Genomic DNA, 15,188 nt, shown 5'->3' on the forward strand with positions numbered 1-15,188 from the left:
GCTCTCACCCCCAAGAGTGTTTTGTGGACTAAAAAGGGTTATAGACATGAAATGCTTATAAGAGTGGCTGAAAATGGACTATTGCACAGGCATTACTATCTCAGAAACCCACCCCCCTCACTGTGATAGGAGCAAAAGCCTACCTTAATCTTTCACAGGAGACTTGAAGCAGAATTGCCCACTGTTCACATGATATAATTCTGAAGAAAATTCTCAGACCAATCAATTATTTTCCTTTTATAGGTGACTTTATTTCTTCTTTGGTTTTCCAACAAATTCTTTAGGATTTTGATAACTTTATCAGAATCAGTTGATCCCTTTCAAAAGTCATGATTTTTTTTCAGGTAGAGAGCACTTATGGAGAAAAATGCATATCATTATACATGCAGCTTAATGACTTGTTATAAAACATAGATCCTTGTAATCGGGACCCAGGAAAAGATAGGGGACATCTTCATATTCCAGAAGCCCCCACATGGACTTCAAATCACAACTTAGTAGACCTGCCTCTAGTAGATTTGGTGAACAACCTCAGGAAAAATCAAACCTCAAAAATCTAAGCTATTGGGCTGGGGCTGTGGCTCAGCAGTAGACGTCTTGCCTAGCACATTCGAGGCCCTGAGTTCGATCCTCAGCACCACATAAAAATAAATAAAATAAAGGTATTATGTCCAATAACAATTAAAAATATATATTAAAAAATCTAAGCTGTTTAATTCTTCACTATCATGTGAAGTTTGTCAGATATTCACATATCATTTTGGATTGCTTTTGTGTATTTAACATCACAGCATACAAATCACCCCTGAAAGCACACACTTCCTTGCCACAAGGACATACCTCTGTGCCCTCCAAACCTTTGAGGACCTCTGGACAGATGGTCCCTCCCCCAAGAGTGCAGTGATGGTGCCTGCATTATTGTTACCTAATCACAGGGCTTCACAGCCCAGCTAGGCTCTGGACGGGGTCCATGCTGTGGCTGTAGATGCCCACATGCTGTTAATCAAGATTCTGCTCCTCATGGATCTTCCTGGTTGTTCTCTCCCTTACTTAGGGTGGGATGTCAAAGTCTCAGCTGTTAACCTTGAATGATTGGTTGCTCCCTTAATCTTGTCACTTTTTCTTCCTAATGGTGCTCTGCTGATTTCTGCACGTTTATTTATACCTACTTACGTTCTTAATAAATTGGCCATTTGCCATAAGATGTCCTTCTCTTTCTTTGTAACCAATTATGTTCCAAAGTCTATTATTCTGTGTCAGTGGAGTCACACCAAATTTGCTTATTTGCCATGTCTTTTTCCTCCCTATTGCTTTGCACCTATTTGTATTCTTGAATCTAAGGTGTGTCTTCAATAGCAACATGTTACTTGATCCTGTCAATTCACTCTGGCCATCTATTCCTTTTGATTTTAGGGTTTAGTCCATTTCCATTTGGCGTGATTACTGAGGAGGTAGAATTCACATCTGGTACATGTTTCAATATGGCATATATGTGATGTTTCTCTGTTCCTTCACTTATGCCTTCTCTCTCTCTCTCTTTTTTTTTTTAACCTTTGTGTGGTGCTGAGGATCAAACCCAGTGCCTCACATGTGCTAGGCAAGTGCTCTACCACTGAGCCACAACCTCAGGCCCCACTCGCACCTTCTTTATTGCTAAGTGGATACATTCTAGTGTAATATTTTAAGTCTCGTTTCTTTTATTGAATTTTAAATTTTAACTTCTTAGTAATTGTCCTAGGGAGTATTATGAGCTTTTAAAAACAATCTAATTTAGATTAATATTAAGTTCAATATTGTACAAAAACTGGATTCCAATATAACCCATTCCCACCCACTTCCTTTGGGCCATTTTGTAAAAACAAGTCTTCTCTTTGTTCATTTTAAGTCCTTCAACACAGTTTTGTAACTCTTGCTTTCTGCAGTTTTATTTTAAACATTGGAAGAAAGGAGTTATAGGCAGGATGGGTGCATCCTGTTCTATATTCCCCAGGGGTGCAACTGGAAAAATCAAACCCCAAAAATCTAAGCTGTTGGGCTGGGGCTGTGGCTCAGCAGTAGAGGTCTCGCCTAGCACATGTGGGTTCGATCCTCAGCACCACATAAAAATAAATAAAATAAAGGTATTGTGTCCAATAACAATTATATATATAAAATCTAAGCTGTTTAATTCTTCACTATCATGTGAAGTTTGTCAGATCTTCACATATCATTTTGGATTGCTTTTGTGTTTTAAACAGCATCTTTGCTGCTGCTTTTTATTTCCCTGTGTGGATTCGAGTTATGTCTAGTGTCCTTTAATTCTAAGGGACACCCTTTCATAACTCTGTAGGGCATGTCACTTGGTCTTGAGATGGAGAGAATAGGGGGCAGCCCCTGTGAATATGTAACAGACACCACTGTCTTACCTACATTAGTTTCTCTTGAATAGACAATGTTCATCTGATCCATGGCTTCAGTTAATTTCATAGTCCAGAAATGGATGATTGTAGTTGCTTTGCTTGTGGGACAGTATATGTCTACCAGGTCCTTGTTCTCTGTTTATGGATGATAGTTGCCCTAGGATGTATTTTTTTTTAATTTTTTTAAAGATATTGATGAATATTTATTGTATTCATTTATTTATATACAGTGCTGAGAATTGAACCCAGTGTCTCACACATGCTAGGCAAGTGCTTTACCACTGAGCCACAACCCAGGCCATTAAAAACATTTTAATGTTTTTTGTTTATCTGCTTTTGTCACTTTGGGGTTGGGGACATGATGTGACCTTTTAATAACTAGGTAAAACCCTCTTTTATTTCTCCAAACATTCTTTAATTGTAAATCAGAGTATTCCTTGAGTTCTGTTATTTCTATACTGTGTTTCAAGTACACTTATTGTATAGAAATTTAAGAAAAAATAACCTACAAAGTAAATAATAAAATACCCAAGAAAAGACAAATAGAATGCACAAGATATGAGCAAATTAATTGGGTTAAAAGCCAAGCTATCCTTTAGCAGGGGCAAGTTTTATGCAGTATTGAATTCACCCTGTTTTGAAGTCCTTCCCTTCTTTGCAATGCAGATCATAGGCTTTCTGTTACTGAATTCCAGTATTCTGGCACCCTCTAGTGCTACTAATGAGTAAAGTCCACTTCCCTTTAGCTTTTCATTCCTGCTTTATTAACTATTCCCTCCGCTATTCCTCCCCACACTCTTCCTTTCTCCTGTAGTAATTTTCTAAGTCAATATTTTCTAAGTCAAACTAGTCACATATTAGGAATTCCCACAGTCTTCCTGTCCGAATTTCCATTCCTTTTTATGCCTACCGACTGAGGTTAGCCCACAGGGTCCCCCTGTTCCCTCCAGGTTGTTCTTTCTGTTGTCCCCATGAGACTCCTGTCATGATGCACCATCCTTGCTTCACCTGCAGCTCAGGTGGGGGAGAGCAGAACCCCTGCTTTAGCTCACTTGGAGCTGCAAATTCATTGGCAGCTTCAGAAGCGGCACACTTCATCTTCTTCCAGCTCTATGCCCATCAGAAACACATCACTTTCTGTTCCTGATCTTTTAACAAAGGTTTCAGGGTGTCTGACTTTCAAGCTGATAGAAAGAAAATTGAAAAAAATTTCTTAAAAATAATCCATTCAAAAGAAGCCAAAACAGAGCAAAGAAAAAGAAGGATGAGTTGACAAGATGATATAATTAAATCCAGAATTCTTACAAGAGCTGTGCTAAATGCAATAGGCTAAATATTTTCATTAAAAGCCATAAATCAGATTAAATAAAAAATCATGCTTCTTATATGAAATATCCTAGAACACAAGGACACAGAAAATTAAAAACAATAATGCAAAAAGATAAGCCATACAAATACTAACCTAAAATTATTGGTGTGACTGCGTAATATCACACAAAATAGAATTTAAGTACAAATACTACTGGAGAGATGCTACATGATCACAAAAGGCTCAGTTCTTCAGAAGATTTTGAGAAATTATTTGGTTATACCTAATAACCTAGTGCGCATGAATGTATATATGTATATTTTGAATGTATATATGTATATTTTTATAGATACCTATTATGGGTATGATGATTCTCTCATTTTTTAAGAGAGAGAGAGAGAGAGAGAGAGAGAGAGAGAGAGAGAGAGAGAATTTTAATTTTTGGCGGACACAACATCTTTGTATGTGGTGTGAGGATCAAACTTGGGCCGCACACATGCCAGGTGAGTGTGCTACCGCTTGAGCCACATCCCCAGCCCCAATTTTCTCATTTAAAAAAAAATTTTTTTTGTAGTTGTAGATGGACAGACTGCCTTTCTTTTGTTTGTTTATTTTTATGTGGTGCTGAGGATCCATGCTAGTGCCTCACCCATGCTAGGCAAGCGCTCTACTACTGAGCTACAGCCCAAGCCCTGATTTTCTAATATTTTTTTTGATTTCTCATTTGTTTTAGAGAAAATACTCTGAAAGCTTAATGATTTCACTTATTTGAAATTCATTGAGGCTTGATTTATGTTGAAGAATATGGCCTAATGTGAAAATATTTTGCAAACATTTTTGTGTATGTATATGAATTGAACAAAAAAAGAGACAGACAAGTAAAACATAGAAGTTTTCTTTTAAAAATATTTGGTTTTAGTTGTAGGTGAAAAATAACCTTTATTTTATTTTTATGTGGTGCTGAGGATAAAATCCAGTGCCTCACGTGTGCTAGGCAAGTGCTCTACCGCTGAGCCACAGATGAGGGGCAGTGGAATGGCATTATTTCATGGGTACAGAGTTTCTGTTAAAAAAGATGAAGTCTATCAACAGATGGTGGTGATAGTGAATGTACTGAGCACTTCTGAATTCTATGTGCACTTCAAAATGGTTAACATGGGCTGTTGTTATGCAGCCAATGTTTATAGCAGTTAATTTCATAATAGCTAAACTGTGGAAGCATCCTAGATGCCCTTCAATAGATGAATGGATAATGAAACTGTGGTATGTATGTGTGTGTATATATATATATATATATATACACACACATACATACAATGGAATGTTACTCAGCATTAAAAGAGAAGAAAATTATGGCATTTGTAGGTAAATGGATGGAGCCAGAGAATATTGTGCTAAGCAAAGTAAAACAATTCCAAAAAACCCAAAGGCTGAGTGTTCTCTCTGACAAGTGGATGCTGATCCATAATGGGGAGGGGGAAGGGATGGAGGAACTTTGATGGCACAAAGGGGAGGGAGGGTGGGGAGGGAGCATGGGGAGAGGAAAGATGGTGGAATGAGATGGACATCATTAACCTAGGTACATGTATGACTGCACATATGGTGCGAAGCTATATCCGGTACAACCAGAGAAATGAAAAGTTGTGCTACAATTATTATAGAAGGAATCAAAACAAATTCTGCTGTCATATATACCCAATTAAAATAAGTGAATTAATTAATTTAATAAAAGATTGTTTATGTTAACATTAACAGGTTTATATTACCTTCAGTGAAGTCATAAATGAAAACAGTATTGTTTAAATTTCTCAGTTTTAATTTCTATCAGGGAAAACATGAAAGAGGACACTCACATAAACAGAGCTCTTTGGGGCCCTTAGTGTTGGGAAAGGGCGGTGGTGAACCTTGTATCAGGTACCTGTCCAGGGAGCTGCTCAGGAGGGGCAGTCACCTGTCTGAGGTCTGGCTGACAGCATATTGGGGACTCACATGGGCGAGGGCTGCTCCTCCACCTGGGGGCTGAGGTGCTGCTGCTCCACAATCATAAGTGCTTCATAAATGCTCGGCACAGAGGACCATGCTGAACACCTAGGATCCTCTACAGCACCTCTCACAGCCACATCATCCAGTGTGTGGCCCACAGGCTTGGTCTGAGAGTGCCTTTGGCTTCTTCCACTTCATTTACTTAGTTGCCGCAGTCTGGCTGGGCACAATTCAGGAGCCACTTGTCAAAAGAAACTAACTTTATTTTTAGAACCACACATGCCAAACAAAACAGCTCCTCAGGAAAACCCCTCAGAGCCCAACTGCCACCACCGGCTTCCCACAAGCCTCTCTCACAAACATACCAGCCTCTCCTACTCCCACAATCCTCCTGCTCTTGAGGCCGATTGGCTGGGTCGCATCAGCGGAGCCAAAGAAGTCCCCCAATGAGCAGCTCCGTGGTCTGAAAGGGCAGGGAAACAGCCCAATAAGTATCACCGCAGAGGAGCCAATCAGCTAGATGTTGCTGGGGCCGCTGTGAGCCAATCATCAGCTGGCAGCTGGAAGTTTGCTGGCAGCTGGAAGTTTGCTGGGGCCCCTTCGGCTGTGGCTCTCAACACTTAGTTATTCACTTCTAATGTATGTGACACTAGTGTGGATTTGCAACAGTTTGGACAGGCTTAAAAGTCACCCTTCAGCCTGGAGACAGGAGAAGCCCTGGACTAGATGTCCTGTCACTACACAGCAACTGGGTGTGCCCTGCAGCAAGTCATTAGAAACAGAAACTCCTTCTGGTTCATTAACAGCACTCAAAAGGGCTTCTTCTACACTCATACTGCCATGACGTACATAAACACTAGCTTTCTGAAGACAGAAATTGGCAGAGATAGAGGAAACTTACACACCTTACTCTTTGGCAAATTTCTTTTCCCATAAGTCTCAGAAATTGACTCTATTCATTAAGTTCATCTTGGCTAACCTTTGGAAATAGGAAAACTTCCTCCTAAATCTGATCAGGAGCTAGGGAAGTAGCTCAGTGGTGAGTCTACACATAACATGCACAAGGACCCTGGATCTGGTCCCAGCACCAATAAATAAATATTTTAAACATTTACTAAAAATTTAATTTTAAGCAACCTCCCATTATGGTAATATCAAAGGGGAAAGAAAAACATTTACTGGCTTTCCCATCTGGCCCTAGGACATGACCCACAGGAGTCAAAGCCAACCTCACAGGTGCTACAAACCCAGGAAGTGGGTCAGAGTCCACCTTCCACCTCCATATCCCTCCCACACAGGCAGGTCTAGTCCTGATTTCCATAAGCTTCCTCATCAATAAGAAGTCATGAGGCCAGGCCCATGAACAAAGAGCTTGTAGATGCCCTAGTCTAGTCCCTGTTTGCTGATGACTAATTTTGGCTCATTGCCAAATCCCAGCACACCTTAGGGCTTCTATTTTCTCTCCTATACCATGAAGATCACCTTTACCCAAGGTCCTTAGGAGGATAGCAGAGCTCAGTGAGTGCAAAATCCTGCCACTGGGGAGAGTGCACAGTGGCCACCAGGACTATCCCCTAGAGCTACTGACCTGGCTACTGACAGCAGCTCCCTGAACTGAGTGTGTCGGGAACTGAGTCAAGAGACAATACCTGAATTTAACCTGGGTTGAGCCACTCCTGAGATGTGTGACTTGGGCAACTCACAAGTCCCCTCTCAGTGATAATTTCTCTTCTATTACATATGATTCTGCTCATGCTAGAATCTAGTTGTGATACTCAGAACAGGTCAGAAGTCCCTGAACATGAAGGAGCCCTTTGTATCAGGCTATATCTCTGCCCTTATCCAACATCATGGTATGGAGAGCTTAGCTACCACCTCTTGATTCATATCTGTGAGTCACCAGCAAGCCTGACATCCCTGCTGGACCCTGAAATCATCCCATCAAGACCTGAACTGCTCTGGCCTTCTGTACTTCAGTCACCATTTAGCGGTCAACATGAAGATGTGGCTTTGAATCTATGGCTATTGAGCAGTGATGGCTCATAAGCTGGTAGGTCAGAAGCCCTGCCTCTCCTCTTGGCACCTCTCACAAGTGTCCCAGGAAGGTCTTCAGAAGTGTTTTCAGGCTTTCTCACAGCCTTTCTATCCTAACCAACAATTTCTCTACAATGTGCCCAAATATGCTTTCTCCTCTGTAGCACAGGCCTACAGCTTCTGGGTCCATCTCTAGCCACAAATGACAGCTGATTTAAAGGAAATCCTGACTGCATCCATCACAATTCAATTGTCAAGATGGTCTAGAAGAATGCAGGTGATTCCTATCACTGCAGCCTCTCAGAACAAAGGTGATCCTTTGCAGAATGCAGAGTGGCTCCACCCACTCCCATACAACTAGCCTTTATAGCTTCCTGGGTCACCTGGGTTAATGGGCTGTGAGAGAGAAAGCTGATTCGATACCAGTGGGCAGAGGAGGTGAGAAAAGTGAGTGGCTGGCACCTAGATAGCCTTCAGCCTCCATCAAAGAGTAACTACGACCTCAGGGAGGGAGATCCTGGGCACAAGGGAGAAATGCCTGTCTGGAAACAACTGCTAAGACTCAATCCCATAAGTAACAGCCCAAAGGTGTTCTACTGGGTAGCCCTAAGGGCACTGCCTTCTGACGGGTCAAGGTCAAGACAGACTGCTAGGAAGACTGAATTGCCTGCCTGAAGAACCTCCCCATTTCCAGGTACTGCAATCAAAGCCCTCACTGAACTGGAGGGCATAGAGGTGGGATGGCAGTGAAATCCTCCAAAATCAGGGCCTTGAGGTGCCCCAGGAAACAGCTACATCCCAGAGATGTGGAGTGAGGAGAGGGCCTGGGATAGGGGCTCAATGCCCTAGTTTTGGAGGCCATTCAAACTCTCTGCATCTCAGATACTAGAGGTGCTGCCAGAGGGTTGGTTAGAATAGCCTAAGAGGAAGGGGATCCCCCAAGGGATCCAGATGTCAAATTCTGCCCCTCTTCAGACTTTTCTCCCCACCAGGAAACAGTCTGCGAAGTGGTCAGCTGCCAGGAAGGAACTTAGGAACACTTGTGATTGCAGGTAGAGAGCTGCTCACTGCTAACTTCAATTGAAGTTGTTTTTTTGTTTCAGAAACTGCTCTTCAGAAAAGACCAGGAACAACCAGCTTAAACTAGTCAACTGTGTACCTACACAACTCCTCTTCTAAGTGACCTAGGGTAAACTTTGCTCACTCTAATTCATTATAATTCTAAATTCTCTGCCCTAAGTGAAGCCTCTGCAATTTGTTTGGTTTCTTACTGGGAATAGAAGCCAGGGGTGCTTTACCACTGAGCTACATTTTGTGGTAGAGATTCCTCAGAAGAAAGGAAAGAGAATATGATGCCATCTGTATCATTGTGAGCCCTCCGGAAATCAGTTTTTGAACTTTCTTGCTACTTTGTAGTGTAGAAATAGAATGCCCAAACAGGAATGTTTTACCTCATATGAAGACAAAGGCTAGTATGTAAAAGGAAACTAACCAGATATATAAGGGATTACTCCCTACACTAAATACTCAGCCTTTGGATAAGAATCCACTGAGGCTGGATGCACACAAATAAACACTGTTTCTCATTGAATACCCTGGGATCCCCTGTCTCTGTGTGAGAATCCCATGCAACATTTTATTTTCTTTTGTTTTAGGCAAGATCTCACTGACCTTATTCTTCTCTTTGCTATATATTTATAATGACCAGCTTGCTTAGAACTGTTTACATCCTATGAGAAGTGAAAAGAACATCTGAAAAAAGATTTTAAAGACTCTTAAATAAATCATCTACAAAAACTAAAATGAAAACCAACTCAAGTCTTAAGATCCTTCTTTTTAGAAACATTAGATATGCTGTACTATTAAAAAATAACTTATCAAAACTGATTTGTGCCCTTGTTCACAACTCTTCTAAAATGACTGTTAAAATAGTCTATCAGAAGAGTTTTTCTATGGAAATAATTCAGATGACTTCTATAGAAAGGGTCAACAGGCCTGGAGATGTAGCTCAGTGATAGGGAGCTTGCCCAGTATGTACAAGGTCTTGGAGTTTAACCCCCAACACTGCAAGAAAAGGAAAGGGAGAAAGAAGAAAGAAGAAAGGAAGGAAGGAAAAAAAGAGGGGACAGGATGGGATGGAAAGGAATGAGTCATTAAAACACAAGGACAAGTGGTACAAATATAAATATATGATGTACTAGCTCTTTTAAAATTTAACAGAGCTTTAGAATTTTAGTGACATCAAACTGAGTGATATTATGATTGTATAGAAGTTCTACCTTGGCCTGGCCTACATCAAACCAACGTGTAGGTGACCTGGAGAGGACTCCTCTCTGGCTTGATTGAGACAGGCTTGAACCTGTGCTGCTTCAGGATGCACAGCATAGTGAAGGGGCCACGATTTCCCTGGCAGGCAGTGTGAGTGTGCTAGGCCCCTGAAAGCCTATGAATGGGGCTCCCCATGCCCATGCCCAAAGCCCCTCCCCCCACCCGCTAATTCACAATGGTCTGCTCTGTTGCCTGGTGCAGGTTTGTTCCTGACCAAAGGCCTGAGTGTCCACAGTCTGTTTTGGAATGGCTGGGCGTAGTGTGGTTGTGGAGGGAATAGCCAAAGTAACCTTAGTGTGATGGAGGTGCAACGGCTGCCCCTCATCCCTACATGGGGGTGGTCCTGGAAGAAGCAAGCAGGGTTGTGGTGTGCATTGTCTGAAGACATGGAAACACACCCTAGTCCTTATGGCTGTCCATGGGAGTTGGTGATATGTACAGCTATTGGATTTTTTGTTGTTCTCTTGTTTTTGTGGAGAAGTTATCAGTCTGTGAGAAGCAGGTGTTACATGAGAAGAGAAGAAAAGCTTGCTCTAAAACTTTCTGAACTAATTGAAGAAAAATGTGAACTACTTGAAAAAGTTAGCCTTGTTCAAAAAGACTATGAAGGCTTAGAGTCATCTTTAAAGGATGCCATTTTGGCAAAGGAGTCAATAGAAGCAGAAAATTTGGAGGCAATATATGAAAACCTGGATAGGTCCATATCTATACTTCAGGATGAGATATTCCTTCTAGAAAAAGAGCTAAAAGAAGAGAAAACTAAATATTTTCAACAGGATGAATTGATGGTGGATATATCAAAAAGGATTAAGTCCCTAGAAGATGAACCAAAATACCTCAAATCACAAATACTGGAAGCTAAAACAGCCTTGAGACTATTTCAAATGAATGAAGAAGAAGTTATGGTAGCAATAAAAGAGGCTTTGAATGAAAATTCCCAACTTCAGGAAAGTCAGAAACAACTTTTACAAGAAGTTGAGGTATGGAAAGAAAAAGTGAATGGCCTTAATAAACAAAAAAATGATATTTGAACATTCTAAAGTACATGCAGACCAAGTTCTAGGAGATAAAGAAAATCACATTAAGTCTCTGACTGAACACTTGCTGCAGATAAAAAATTGGGCTCCTGTGCTTGCAGAAGTCCTAACAGATGAAGGTAACTTGGAGTTGGAAATAGAGAGTGAATCAGAAATTGGTGCTCACTTAGAAGATCAGCCAAAAGGGGCTTTGAAGAAACTGGTATATGTTGCTAAGTTACAGGCCTCTTTTAAAACCTTAGAAAGAGAAAGAAATCAAATTTTTTACTTTATTATCTGAAGTAATTGAAACAAAGGAAGATGTTAGAGAGCATATTAAAAATCTTAAGACAGAACAAGCATTTTGCAAGCAGAAAATACACAGTTTGAAAGTGAGAATCAGAATCTTCAACAGAAATTTAAAGTCATGATGGAACTATATCAAGAAAATGTAATGGAACTCCAAAGGAAATTAATAGGAGAGAAAAATTATTGAGTAGAGCAAGAGGAGAAACTTTCCAAAGTGGAAGAAAAGATCAGCCCTACACCTAAACCGCTGGAGACCTATAGAAAGTGAGCCAAAGATCTTAAAGAAGAATTGGAGAGAACCATTCATTTTTATCAGGGGCATGTTATTTACTATGAGAAAAAAGCACATGGCAATGAGTTGGCAGCTCAGTGCTGAAAGATACCTCAATGATTTAAGGAAACAAAATGCTCACAACAGACAAAAATGATCCGAAATGGAGTTCAAATTTAAACTTGTAGAAAAAGATCCTTCTGTTTCTGATGTTTCAAATACAGCCTTTGGGAGAGAGAATTCCCCAAATGGTCCCTTGACCTTTGGGTCAAGCTTCATGTGAAATAAGACCTTCTCATTCAGAAAAGAAGGGTCCTCTCATACTCTCACCTTTGGTGCCAGTGGGAGGAGAAAGAGGCTCAAGGGGCCCAGAGAATCCTCTGGATCGTCCAATTAGCCATGAAAGAAGAGAATCAAACCGTGATAAGTTAACTGATCCTCAGAGAGCACCTTCCGACACTGGGCCCCTGGCACCTCCATGGGAGCAGGCCCATAGTATAATGATCCCTTTACCAGGCCCACAATATTTTGATCCACAGCTTCTTCTACAAAAGCCATATGGATGCTATTCTAATTATACCTGGATCAGCAGAACTCAGAAGTTCCACTGTGCCACCTTTGGATAAAATGGATGGGCCTACATCTTCAGAAATGGAACCCAGTAGAAATGATACCAAAGTCGATCTTGGTGATTCCAATGTGCCTGATTCATCTTTCTCTGCTGAAAACCAAGGAACTGGCTCTGGCTTTGCTTTCTCACCTTTCCCTCCAATCAGAGGTCCATTGTTTCCAGTGGATCCAAGGAGTCAGTTCCTGAGAGGGCCTTTTTCCCCTCCACCTCCTCCAGGAAACATGTATGGAGCATCTCAAGAATATCTTCCACAGGGCCCAACATCCCCTCCATTTCCAATGGGACCACAGTGTTTTCCTCAGTATTTCCCCTCAAGAGAAGGATTTTCCCCCACTCCCACCCCTGCATTCTGAAAGTAGAAGTAAGTTCCCTTCAGGGTTGATTCCACCTTCAAATCAGCCTGCTACTGAACATTCAGAAGCACAAAAAGAAACCTGACAATCGTTTTTATCTGCCTTTCAAAGTAATATATCTCTCATTTTTAGTTTAGGTAACTGCTTTTAAGTTTGCTCCAATTGAAGCTCAATGGAATGATGATTCTTAGGATAATATTTTGTAAATAAAGATGGTTTAAATATGAACCTTATGAGTAAATTATTTCTATTTTATCTTATTCTAGAGAGCATAACATTTAATTTGATTAATGCATTATTATGTGAGCAACAAACGGAGTTTTATATATATGTAATCTTGCAGTTGGGGATATTTTAAACTCCAAACAAAGGCTGTCCCTTTATACAAAGAAACGTATTTACTGTGATTGTAGCAAATATGAAAGTAACTTTATGCTTAATGAAAGATTTTAGTTGATTTAAAGTCTTGTTTGGCATTGATAATGATAATAAAAATCAGCTAGTTTTTCTGTTTAAAAAAAGAATAACTACAGCATATTAAGAGTAAACCAGAAAACACAACTAAACATGTCATGGAAATAGGAGATTTTTTAAAAAAGTTCCAGTTCTCAGAAAACTTGTAGGAATTTGGAAACTATAAGTTCTCTCTGTCCCTGTTTTCCCTTACATCTTCTTTATTTTATACCCATTCTGTTGTGGTTCACTGCTATAGGTAGTGTTCTAGTCTTTGTTTTGTCTTCAGGGAGACTTTTGTAAAATATTAAGACACTGAAATGAAGAAACAAAGACATAACTCCAAATTTTATTATGGTTAGATTCCATAGTCATAAGATGACTCACTAAACTACTATAAAATGTTTAAAGTTCTTACTTTCAATTTCTATACCATTGCAAATAAGTAACAATTTGCAAAACTTCATCAGTCCAGAGACAACACTTTGAACAATGTTTCCCTGATCAAGACCAAGAAAGAACATTTATTAAAAATACCCTAATTAAGAATTAGTGGTTAAAGCTTTTCTCAAGTGCTAAATATGCTCTTCAGTTTTTTTTGTGAAGAGCAAACACTTAAATCTAAAATAAATGCAGTAATATAACTTTCTTCTTAAATATAAGCAGCAACTCTATCACAATTGATGGCCAGTGATGAGAAAAATGAGAAAAATTTGGGCCTGGAAAAAGAAACACCATAAGTTAAATCAATCTAATTTGTTTTCCCTCAAGAGTAACACTGGTTGTTAAATCAATCCTAAAAATAATTTTTCCAGCATAAAACATTCCTTGCTCTAAATGAATGGATGGCTGTCTACCTCCATGGTCTGAATAAAAATGGACTGATGATCCCCCACTGATGTTGATCCAGAACTGCTTCTGCCCTAACTATTACAGGAGAATAGTTGCTAATATAGTTGATATTTTACAGCAAGAAACTGGAGATAAGGTAATTTCAGGTTGAAAAAAGAACTGAAATGCCTAAATACCATGATACAGTCCTATAAAAAGTCATAGCTTCAGAAGAAAAGCCTGAAAGGCCCTTTTAAATATGATACCATTTATTGAATCAGGTTCCACCTTTGTTTACAGCTCTGAAAAGAACAGTTAAATAAAATAAAACAATATTAAAAATTGGCAATTTATAAAAAAAATCAGGAAGTATTAAACCAAAAATGAAGTCATATATACAGTACATATTTATATGGACTTTACCTAAATAATTGGGCTGTTATTGTAATACAATAACATACAAATTTTTTTCCTACATATAATATATACAACTTTTTTTTTAACATACAACTTTATGAAGGTCAAAAATATGACAAATGTGGCCTCCTATTGTTAGAGAGTTTTAAAGTGAGAGATTCCTGGAAATAAGAAATGACAACTCCTTTTGGACATGTAAACCTCTATTCAAAACATGAATATACTTCACATACCCATAGAAAAATTCTGTGATATAAATGACATGATGCACTTTTTCCTGAGTCCCCTCTCTTCCATTAGCCCACGCCTCTAAGGAGAGCACCTCCTGGAGGCTGCAGGGCCTGCTGCCTGAGAGCAGTGAGCTCTGCCCTCAGCAACCTTGAAAGTGGCTCTCTGGTGAGGTCCAGAGGAAGGCAGGAATGGAGAAGTCTGGGCAAGACAATGGCATGGCATGACAAGGAATATTCTGGAAGATACTGCCTTCTGTCTGGAGGACCTGCTGGAGGAACAGGTGTTGAAAGGAATTGTGGCATCAGGGAACTTGGGGGAGGAACCGTGCAAAGCATGCTGTGAAACCTGGCTTCTCCTAGGAACTTTTCAGTAAGCCTGTCTCTAACTGTGCCTGGAGAGGTGTGTGGCTGACTGCACATGGGACAAAGTGCCAAGTGGCCCTTCCTTCATGAAGGATAAAATCAGGGCCTTCAGCAACTTAATGAGACCCTGTCTTTTTGTGACTGGCTTCTTTGAGTTGGCTTAATATTTTCAAGGTTCACTTGTGTCGTAGCATGTTATTAGTACTCCATTCCTTTCTATGGCAGAACAACACTCCATTAGATAGATATGCTGTACTTATT

General features: G+C 40.0%; 1 pseudogene; it reads left to right on the plus strand.

Moving 5' to 3' along the window:
* The first annotated feature begins 10,352 nt into the window (after positions 1 to 10,352).
* Positions 10,353 to 12,633, plus strand: LOC113196300 (melanoma inhibitory activity protein 2-like; annotated as a pseudogene).
* The last annotated feature ends 2,555 nt before the right edge of the window (positions 12,634 to 15,188 follow it).

The sequence above is a fragment of the Urocitellus parryii genome, chromosome 9 (genome assembly GCF_045843805.1).
Source record: "Urocitellus parryii isolate mUroPar1 chromosome 9, mUroPar1.hap1, whole genome shotgun sequence".
Classification (NCBI taxonomy): Eukaryota; Metazoa; Chordata; class Mammalia; order Rodentia; family Sciuridae; genus Urocitellus; species Urocitellus parryii.